Source organism: Triticum urartu, chromosome 3A, assembly GCF_056163025.1.
Source record: "Triticum urartu cultivar PI428250 chromosome 3A, HENAU_Tu73, whole genome shotgun sequence".
Lineage (NCBI taxonomy): Eukaryota > Viridiplantae > Streptophyta > Magnoliopsida > Poales > Poaceae > Triticum > Triticum urartu.
Window position 1 is genome coordinate 646,904,871 of NC_141875.1, and position 10,877 is coordinate 646,915,747.

Consider the following 10,877-nt stretch of genomic DNA (forward strand, 5'->3'; position numbering starts at 1 on the left):
GGCCCACTTAGGCCGGGCTACGAGGTAGCCACCTGACCCCATGCGATGGTGATGCTTCTTCTTCGTAGCATTTTGCTTGTTTGTCGCCGACATCTTCTTACTCTTTTCCGATGTCTTGTGGGCCACAAATGCGGGCCAGTGATCTCTGATCTTCTCATATCTGCCCTTGAATTCTGGTGTCTCATTATTTTCGACAAACTTATTCAGCTCTTTCTTCCACCACCTGAATAGTTCTGCCATCCTCTTAAGAGCAAAAGACTTGATTAATTGCTCTTTAACTGGCTTCTCTGGATCATCCTCTGGCGGTAGGGTGAAATTTGACTTCAGCTCAGTCCAAAGATCATTTTTCTGCATATCATTGACATAAGACACCTCAGGGTCTTCTGTAGCCGGCTTTAACCATTGCTGGATGCTGATCGGGATCTTGTCCCTAACCAAAACCCCACACTGAGCAACAAATGCGCTCTTTGTCCGGAGGGGTTCAATCGGTTGGCCGTCGGGCGCAATTGCTATGATCTCAAACTTTTCATCCGAGCTCAACTTTTTCTTCGGGCCTCGTCTCTTTACCGAAGTTGTGCTCGATCCGGAGGGCTAGAAAAAAGAACAAAGACTTAATTAATATGTGTACATACCAAAACAATGAATGCATCAATTAGCTAGTCAGCAGAAGCTTAACTAATATATATACCTGGCCGGACTCGGTTCGGTCACCGGAGACGTCATCACGGTCTCCTTCTTGCACCGGCATTGGGTCACCGGAGCCGTCCTCACGGTCTCCTTCTTGCACCGGCATTAGGTCACCGGAGCCATCATAATCATAGCCAGCTGCTTCCAGACCATCGGTGTCGTTGAGAAACAACGAGCAGACGGCATCACTTCCTCGTGCGATTATGTCCCCCAACAACTCTTCTTGTACTTCGTCTTGGGCGGTGTCCATAGTTTCTACAAATATTGACAACATGGCAACTATTATTCAAACATGAAAGATGGATATATTAGTGGCAAACGTAGAACTAATATTAATTAGTGGCCTCAACGCTGCTTCTCTAGGGTTTGGGGTGGCCTCGACGCTGCTTCTCTAGGGTTTGGGGTGGCCTCGACGCTGCTTCTCTATGGTTTGGGGTGGCCTCGACAACGCTTCAAGGATAAAAAAAGAAGAGGAAGAAAAAAAGAGGAGAAGAAAGAATAGAGGAGTAAGAACTCCTCTATTCTTTCTTCTCCTCTTTTTTTCTTCTTCTTCCTCTTTTTTTTATCGGGAACAAGGGTCGTCGAGGGTCACCGAGCGGTAGAGGAAACCCTAAATAGCAAGTATCGTGGGTGTGAGATACATGTGGCCGTCGGTGTCGGACACTACATCCACGTCCCACAAGTGACGTGGGCGTCGAAGCCCGCGCCACTTGTGGGATGTGGATGTAGTGTCCGACACCGACGGTACATGTATCTCACACCGACGATACTTTCTATTTAGGGTTTCTCCTCTACCGCTCGGCGACCCTCGACGACCCTCGTTCCCGATAAAATAAAGAGGAAGAAGAAAAAAAAGAGGAGAAGAAAGAATAGAGGAGAAGAACTCCTCTATTCTTTATTCTCCTCTTTTTTTTCTTCTTCCTCTTCTCTTTTTATCCTCTTCTTCCTCTCATGTTCGACGACCCTCGACCCCTCGGCGACCCTAGACCCCCTCTCGACCCCCTCATGTCGAAGTTATCGGGTAGGGGGTATATCGACAACGACATACCCGATACATACATACATACATATCACATGCATCCATACATATATGAACAAAATTAATATCTACTAATTAACAACCTAAATAAAAAAAACTAATACATATAGGAGGAAGAAGAAAAAAGAAGAGAAGAAAGATTAGAGGAGAAGATCTCCTCTATTCTTTCTTCTCCTCTTTTTTTTCTTATTCCTCTTCTTTTTTATCCTTTTCTTCCTCTCATGTTCGACGACCCCCTCTCGACCCCCTCTCGACCGTCGACCCCCTCTCGACCCTCATATATAAAACATTTTATTCCTTCTATTCCTTCTTCCTAAATATATAAACTTTTTTTAAAATGAAACTAACCTAAATGTACTAAATCAGAGAACATATATAGATAAAAAATTTCTAATTAAAAATCAAACTTTTGCATATATGTATTTTTAAAACATCATTACAATTGAAAAAATACATACATACATACAAAAAACATGTAAAAATGCATACATACGTATATGAACATACATCAAAAAATACGTATATCTAAAAAATACATACATACACATATATATGAAAATCTAAAAACATGTAAAAATAGCATGTATAATAAAAAAACGGCGGCGGCGGGGGCGGCAGACGTGCGGTGCTCACAGAGGCGGCGACGTTCGGGGCAGGGGACGGCGGCACGGCGACGGCGACGGGGCAGGGGCGGCGCGCGTCAGGGCAGGGGACGGCGGCGCGCGGCGATGGTGTCGGCCGAGGGCGCGGGCGACAGCGTCGGGCGAGGGCGCGGGCGACGGCGTCGGGCAAGGGCGCGAGCGACGGCCGGCGAGGGCGCGGGCGACGGCGTCGGCTGGGGCGGCGGGCGGCGTTGTGGCAGCCTGGCGGCGTCGATGTGCTCGGCGTCGTGGGGGGCAACTACGAGGGAAATGTGAAATTTTCCTAAGTGCTGGCTTATATAGCAAAGGCATTGGTCACGGTTCGTGGCACAAACCGTGACCAATGCCCCCCTTTAGTCCCGGTTGGTGCCACCAACCGAGACCAAAGGCCTCTTTTCAGCAGCCCAAATGGCGGGAAGCGGCGGCCTGTGGTCTCGGTTGGTGGCACCAACCGGGACTAAAGGGGGGCATTGGTCACGGTTTGTGCCACGAACCGTGACCAATGGCCCCCTTTAGTCCCGGTTGGTGGCACCAACCGGGACCAAAGGCCTTGTGCGGCTGCTGCGTCGAAAGTTTAGTCCCACCTCGCTATTTGAGAGGGGTGCGCAGTGGTTTATAAGCCCCACTGCCGCACCCCTGTCGAGCTTCTCTCCATTGCAGGCTTACGGGCCTAATTGTCACTGCTATGCCTGTGGGCCTACTGGGCCTCCTGCGGGCCTGAATCCTGTCCCTTTGATGGGTTTCTAGTCATATTCAGGCCGTGGGGGCCCAGTAGGTGGCATTTTTTTTGTTTTTTTGTTGCTTTATTTATTTTATTTTCTTTTGTTTTTTCTTTATTTTTTAATTCTTTATGCTTTTAGTTTTAGAAAAATTATAAACTTTTTGTTAATGCCATTAGTTTTCAAATTTGAAAACACTTTTTTTGTTTTTTTGTTTTCTTTGTTGCTTTATTTATTTTATTTTGTTTCTACTTACAACAAAATACTTATTGTTGCTATTTTTTTCCATTTTTTTTGTTTTCTGCATTATTTATTTTCTTTTGTTTTTTGCTTTATTTTTTTATTCTTTTTGCTTTTAGTTTTAGAAAAATTATAAACTTTCTGTTACTGCCATTTTATTTTGTGATTAACTTTACTATAAAAATAGTTTTTTCCTATTTTTTTATTTGTTTTTTGCATTATTTATTTTCTTTTGTTTTTTGCTTTAATTTTTAATTCTGTTTGGTTTTAGGTTAGCAAAATTATAAACTTTCTGTTAGTGCCATTAGTTTTAGAAAAATTATAAACTTTCTGTTAGTGCCATTAGTTTTCAAATTTGAATAGTTAAAATTTGAATTCTTTGAAAATTGTTTGAATCACAAGTTTGTGATTAACTTACTAAAAAAATGAGAATAGATGCGCTTATGGAGAAAATTCAACCTAAATTCATAGTAAATTTCTATGAATTTCAGAGAAATTCACTATGAATTTAGGTTGAACATTTTTCTCTATTAGGGCATCTATTTTCACTTTGAGAGGAGCTCAACAAGGCAAAGAGGGAAGGGCTTATAAACAGGTGTGAGCCCCCCTTCGGTTGGCGAGGTGGGACTAAACTCTGCCCGCAACGAGGACCAACCCTTTAGTCCCGGTTTGTGGCACAAACCAGGACTAATGGTCATGGGCCAGGGGCGAGGAGCAAAATTATAAACTTTCTGTTAGTGCCATTAGTTTTAGAAAGTTGAAAGTTGAAAGTTGGCATGGGCCAGGGACTAACGGTCATGGTATTACGAGGGCCGAACCATAAGACATGAAAGCATTTCAAATGAACTCTGAAAAAGTTGGAAGTTGGCATGGTATCATAATTTCACCCACATAGCATGTGCATGTACAAAACGGACAATGGTAGCATGTTCATGTGTTACAAAGTTGGCATGGTATCATCATAATAGTTGCGGGAGAAAGTCTTCACTTTTTCTTCGCTTGTGTCATTTGCTTATTGCGCCGTAACCATGGATAATCTTCATTGTTTATCAGGATGCTTGGGTCAGCCTTGACATTGAAGGGAGGAATTTCATGAAACTTTTCATAATCTTCAGACATATATGTCTTGCCGTCCACTCCCAGGATGTCCTTTTCCTGAAAGAACTATGTGGCGCTTTGGCTCATCGTATGATGTATTCGCTTCCTTATCTTTTCTTTTTCTCGGTTTGGTAGACATGTCCTTCACATAGATAACCTGTGCCACATCATTGGCTAGGACGAACGGTTCATCAGTGTACCCACGATTTTTCAGATCCACTGTTGTCATTCCGTACTATGGGTCTACCTGTACCCCGCCACCTGACAAATTGACCCATTTGCACTTAAACAAAGGGACCTTAAAATCAGGTCCGTAGTCAAGTTCCCATATGTAACCATAATATGTGTCCTTTCCGCTCTCGGTTGCTGCATCAAAGCGGACACCGCTATTTTGGTTGGTGCTCTTTTGATCTTGGGCGATTGTGTAAAATGTATTCCCATTTATCTCATATCCTTTGTAAGTCAATATAGTCAAAGATGGTCCCCTGGACAACAAGTACAACTCATCACAAACAGTGTTGTCACCTCTGAGACGTGTTTCCAACCAACTGCTGCAAGTCCTGATGTGTTCACATGTAATCCAGTCGTCGCACTGCTCCGGGTGTTTGGAGCGCAGACTGTTCTTGTGTTTATCGACATACGGGGTCGCCAAGGTAGAGTTCTGTAGAACTGTGTAGTGTGCTTGAGACCAAGAATATCCGTCCCTGTATATTATTGAGTCTCTTCCAAGAGTGCCTTTTCCAGTCAGTCTCCCCTCATATCGCGATTTAGGGAGACCTATCTTCTTAAGGCCAGGAATGAAGTCAACACAAAACCCGATAACATCCTCTGTTTGATGGCCCATGGAGATGCTTCCTTCTGGCCTAGCGCGGTTACGGACATATTTCTTTAGGACTCCCATGAACCTCTCAAAGGGGAACATATTGTGTAGAAATACAGGCCCCAGGATGACAATCTCGTCGACTAGATGAACTAGGACGTGTGTCATGATATTGAAGAAGGATGGTGGGAACACCAGCTCGAAACTGATAAGACATTGCGCCACATCACTCCTTAGCCTTGGTACGATTTCTGGATCGATCACCTTCTAAGAGATTGCATTGAGGAATGCACATAGCTTCACAATGGCTAATCGGACGTTTTTCGGTAGAAGCCCCCTCAATGCAACCGGAAGCAGTTGCGTCATAATCACGTGGTAGTCATGAGACTTTAGGTTCTGAAACTTTTTCTCTGGAATATTTATTATTCCGTTTATATTCGACGAGAAGCCAGTCGTGACCTTCATACTGAGCAGGCATTCAAAGAAGATTTATTTCTCTTCTTTCGTAAGAGCGTAGCTGGCAGGACCTTTATACTGCTTCGGAGGCATGCTGTCTTTTTCGTGCAAACATTGCAGGTCCTCCCGTGCCTCAGGTGTATCTTTTGTCTTCCCATACACGCCCAAGAAGCCTAGCAGGTTCACGCAAAGGTTCTTCGTCACGTGAATCACATCGATTGAAGAGCGGACCTCTAGGTCTTTCCAGTAGGGTAGGTCCCAAAATATAGATTTCTTCTTCCACATGGGTGCGTGTCCCTCAGCGTCATTCGGAACAGCTAGTCCATCGGGACCCTTTCCAAAGATTACGTAGTGTAAATCATTGACCATAGCAAGTACGTGATCACCGGTACGCATGGTGGGATTCTTCCGGTGATCTGCCTTGCCTTTGAAATGCTTGCCTTTCTTTCGACATTGATGGTTGGTCGAAAGAAATCGACGATGGCCCAAGTACACATTCTTCCTGCATTTGTCCAGGTATATACTTTCAGTGTCATCTAAACAGTGCATGCATGTGTGGTATCCTTTGTTTGTCTGTCCTGAAAGGTTACTGAGAGCGGGCCAATCATTGATGGTCACGAACAGCAACGCCTTAAGGTTAAATTCCTCCTGTCCGTGCTCATCCCACAGCTGTAAAAGTTCTTCAACTAATGGCCTTAGGTACACATCAATTTCGTTGCCGGGTTGCTTAGGGCCTTGGATGAGAACTGGCATCATAATGAACTTCCGCTTCATGCACATCCAAGGAGGAAGGTTATACATACATAGAGTCACGGGCCAGGTGCTGTGATTGCTTCTCTGCTCCCCGAAAGGATTAATGCCATCCGCGCTTAAAGCAAACCATACATTCCTTGGGTCCTTTGCAAACTCATCCCAGTACTTTCTCTCAATTTTTCTCCACTGCGACCCGTCAGCGGGTGCTCTCAACTTCCCATCTTTCTTTCGGTTCTCACTGTGCCATCGCATCAACTTGGCATGCTCTTCGTTTCTGAACAGACATTTCAACCGTGGTATTATAGGAGCATACCACATCACCTTCGCAGGAACCCTCTTCCCGGGGGGCTCGCCGTCAACATCACCAGGGTCATCTCGTCTGATCTTATACCACAATGCACCGCATACCGGGCATGTGTTCAGATCCTTGTATGCACCGCGGTAGAGGATGCAGTCATTAGGGCATGCATGTATCTTCTCCACCTCCAATCCTAGAGGGCATACGACCTTCTTTGCTGCGTATGTACTGTCGGGTAATTCGTTATCCTTTGGAAGCTTCTTCTTCAATATTTTCAGTAGCTTCTCAAATCCTTTGTCAGCCACAGCATTCTCTGCCTTCCACTGCAGCAATTCCAGTACGGTACCGAGCTTTGTGTTGCCATCTTCGCAATTGGGGTATACCCCTTTTTTGTGATCCTCTAACATGCGATCGAACTTCAGCTTCTCCTTTTGACTTTCGCATTGCGTCCTTGCATCGACAATGACCCGGCGGAGATCATCATCATCGGGCACATCGTCTGGTTCCTCTTGATCTTCAGCAGCTTCACCCGTTGCAGCACCATTGGGCACATCGTCTGGTTCCTCTTGATCTTCACCAGCTCCCCCGTTGCAGCATCACCGTATTCAGGGGGCACATAGTTGTCATCGTACTCTTCTTCTTCGCCGTCTTCCATCATAACCCCTATTTCTCCGTGCCTCGTCCAAACATTATAGTGTGGCATGAAACCCTTGTAAAGCAGGTGGGAGTGAAGGATTTTCCGGTTAGAGTAAGACCTCGTATTCCCACATTCAGTGCATGGACAACACATAAAACCATTCTTCTTGTTTGCCTCAGCCGCATCGAGAAACTCATGCACGCCCTTAATGTACTCGCAGGTGTGTCTGTCACCGTACATCCATTGCCGGTTCATCTGCGTGCATTATATATAATTAAGTGTCCAAATTAATAGAAGTTCACCATCACATTAAAACCAAAGTGCATACATAGTTCTCATCTAACAACATATAGCTCTCCAGAGCATCTAATTAATTAAACCATACATTGAAACTATGTAAAACATTTCAATGCGAAAACATATGCGATCATAATCGCAACCAAGGTAACAATTGATCCAACGGCATAATGATACCAAGCCTCGGTATGAATGGCATATTTTCTAATCTTTCTAATCTTAAAGCGCATTGCATCCATCTTGATCTTGTGATCATCGACGACATCCGCAACATGCAACTCCAATATCATCTTCTCCTCAATTTTATTATTTTTTCCTTCAACAAATTGTTTTCTTCTTCAACTAAATTTAACCTCTCGACAATAGGGTCGGTTGGCATTTCTGATTCACATACATGCTACATAAATAAAATCTATGTCATGTTGGTCGGCATAATTTTCATAAACAATAAATGAACCAATAGTTATAAAGATAATATATATACCACATCCGAATCATAGACAGGACGAGGGCCGACGGGGGCGGATACCAAAACCATCGCACTATATAAGATGCAATAATAAAAGTAAGAAAATAATACAAGTATCTATGTAAACATACAAGTAAGAATATTTTTCCTTTCAGAAAGAGATAAGAACAAGAGGCTCACCACGGTGGTGCCGGCGATGAGCTCGGCACGGGTGATTGACGTTGGTGAAGACGGGGACGGGGCATGACGGACCGCTAAACCTAGACAAATATTATGGAAAATGGAGCTTGGAGGTCGAGCTTGGAGAGGAGAAAGCTTAAGTAGTGTGGCTCGGGCATTCCATCGAACACCTTGTGTGCATAGGAGGTGAGCTAGAGCACCACCAAGCCCTCTCCCCCTTGGCCAGAGAAAAACAGAGCACTGGGGTGCTCTGCTCGCGAGCGAGGGGTATATATAGGCACCTCATTGGTCCCGGTTGGTGATATGAGCCGGGACTAAAGGGGAGCCTTTGGTCCCGGTTCAAGCCACCAACCGGGACCAATGGTGGTGGGCTAGGAGTGAGGCCCATTGGTCCCGGTTCATCCCACCAACCGGGACCAAAAGGTCCAGAAGAACCGGGACCAATGGCCCACATGGCCCAGCCGGCCCCCTGGGCTCACGAACCGGGACCAATGCCCACATTGGTCCTGGTTCTGGATTGAACCGGGACTAATGGGCTGACCCGGCCTGGACCAAAGCCCTATTTTCTACTAGTGATTAAATTTCAGTTTCCACTAAGGAAGGGTATGGAACACTTCCCTAGAACTAGAATTAAGCCACCATATGAATCAATCATGAGGGCATATTATGGATCTAGAAACAAAGATGGCAATACCTGATCCTTTGCATTATGCCTAGTTAGGGGCATAAAACAATAGTGCTTGTTGGGAGGCAACCCAATGAATAAAATTTATTTTTGTCTTTTTCTTTCTGTTCATGAGTGTTTGCACAATTATGCTACTGTTATGATTGTTTTTTTTGTGTTTTAATTAGTGTTTGTGCCAAGTAGGACCTTTAGGATCATGTTGGGTGACAGTAGATTTGATCTTGCTGAAAAACTTTTGCGCCTAGAAAAATAATTTTCATTTTTAAAAAAAGTGTAATAAAATACTGATTATTTCTGTAGAAGATTAATTTACAAATTTCTCACGTTTTCCTATATTTTTCTGAATTTTTGGAGTTACAGAAGTATTCGAAATATCCATATTTCTACAGACTGTTCTGCTTTTAACATATTTTGTTTTCTTTGCGTTGTGTGCTTGTTTTGATGATTCTATGGTTTTCTTTGAAGAGTTTTTGCCATAGAAAAGTTGTAGTACAGTAGATATAATGCAAAAATAAAATATGAATGGGTTTGCTACAGTACTTATAGTAGTGATTTGCTTTCTTATACTAACGGATCTCACGAAGGTTTTGTTAAGTTTTGTGTGATTGAAGTTTTCAAGTTTTGGGTGACTTTACGATGGATGAAGGAATAAGGATTAGCAAAATACTAAGCTTGGGGATGCCCGAGGCACCCCAAGATCAAGAAGTATCAAGCAACTAAGCTTGGGGATGCCTCGAGTGGCATCCCCTCTTTCTTCTAACAACCATCGGTATTTTACTTGAAACTATATTTTTATTCATCACATATTATGAGTTTTGCTTGGAGTATCTTGTATGATATGAGTCTTTGCTTGTTTTGCTTTGTGTTCTTAGTCATGAATCCTTCCTGGACACACCTATCCGAGAGAGCCAAAATTATGCCATACTTGTTAGAATTGCTCTCTATGCTTCACTTAAATCTTTTTGAGCTATGGAATTGCTCTAGTGTGCTTCGCTTATATCTTTTTCAGCACGGTGTGCTTTAGTATTTTTGAAGAAATGCTCTCATGCTTCACTTTGATTTATTTGAGAGTTAGTAAAATTTTTAAGAAATTCTCTCTTTCTTCACTTAAATTATTTTGAGAGAAGAAAATTTTTATGCTCATGTTCTTCACTTAGATTTGTTTGAGCTATCAAAAGCAACATATGAAACTAGTCCCAAAGTGATAGATATCCAAGGAGGATATAATAAAAACTTTCATGAAGATCACTGGAAAAAATAAACTTGATTCCTTGTAATAGTTTTGAGATATGTTGATATAATATGTGAGTCATGTTGATGAGTAATTATGCTTTAGTAAGAATATTGGTGTTAAGGTTTGTGATTCCCTATGCAAGCAAGAAAGTCAATAGTTATACAATGAAATTACATCCTACTTGTGGTGCATTATTCGGTGTTAGTTATGCTTAATGCTGGCTTATGGGAATTTTTGTTTCTTGGTTGGTCACTTCTCAATCTTTTGCTAGCCTTCATTTTGCACCAAGTATGCTCACTACTTGTGCATCCAAAATCCTTTAAACTAGTTTTGCCACATGAGTCCACTATACCTACCTATATGCGGTATTCTTTTGCCGTTCTAAGCAAATTTTGTATGTGCCATATCTAATTTTAAAAATAAACTTCTCTTTTGTGTGCTCGTACCGCTCATGAAATGGTAGGGGGTGGCCGATATATTTCCATGCATGCTAGATGTGTTATTCTCAAGATGAGTGTTTATTCACTTGTCATTGCACGAGAGTACGACAAAGGTATTAGGGATGCCTAGTCCCAAAATGAAAAATGAATTTACTTTATCTTGTCAGATAATAAATTCCTTAGA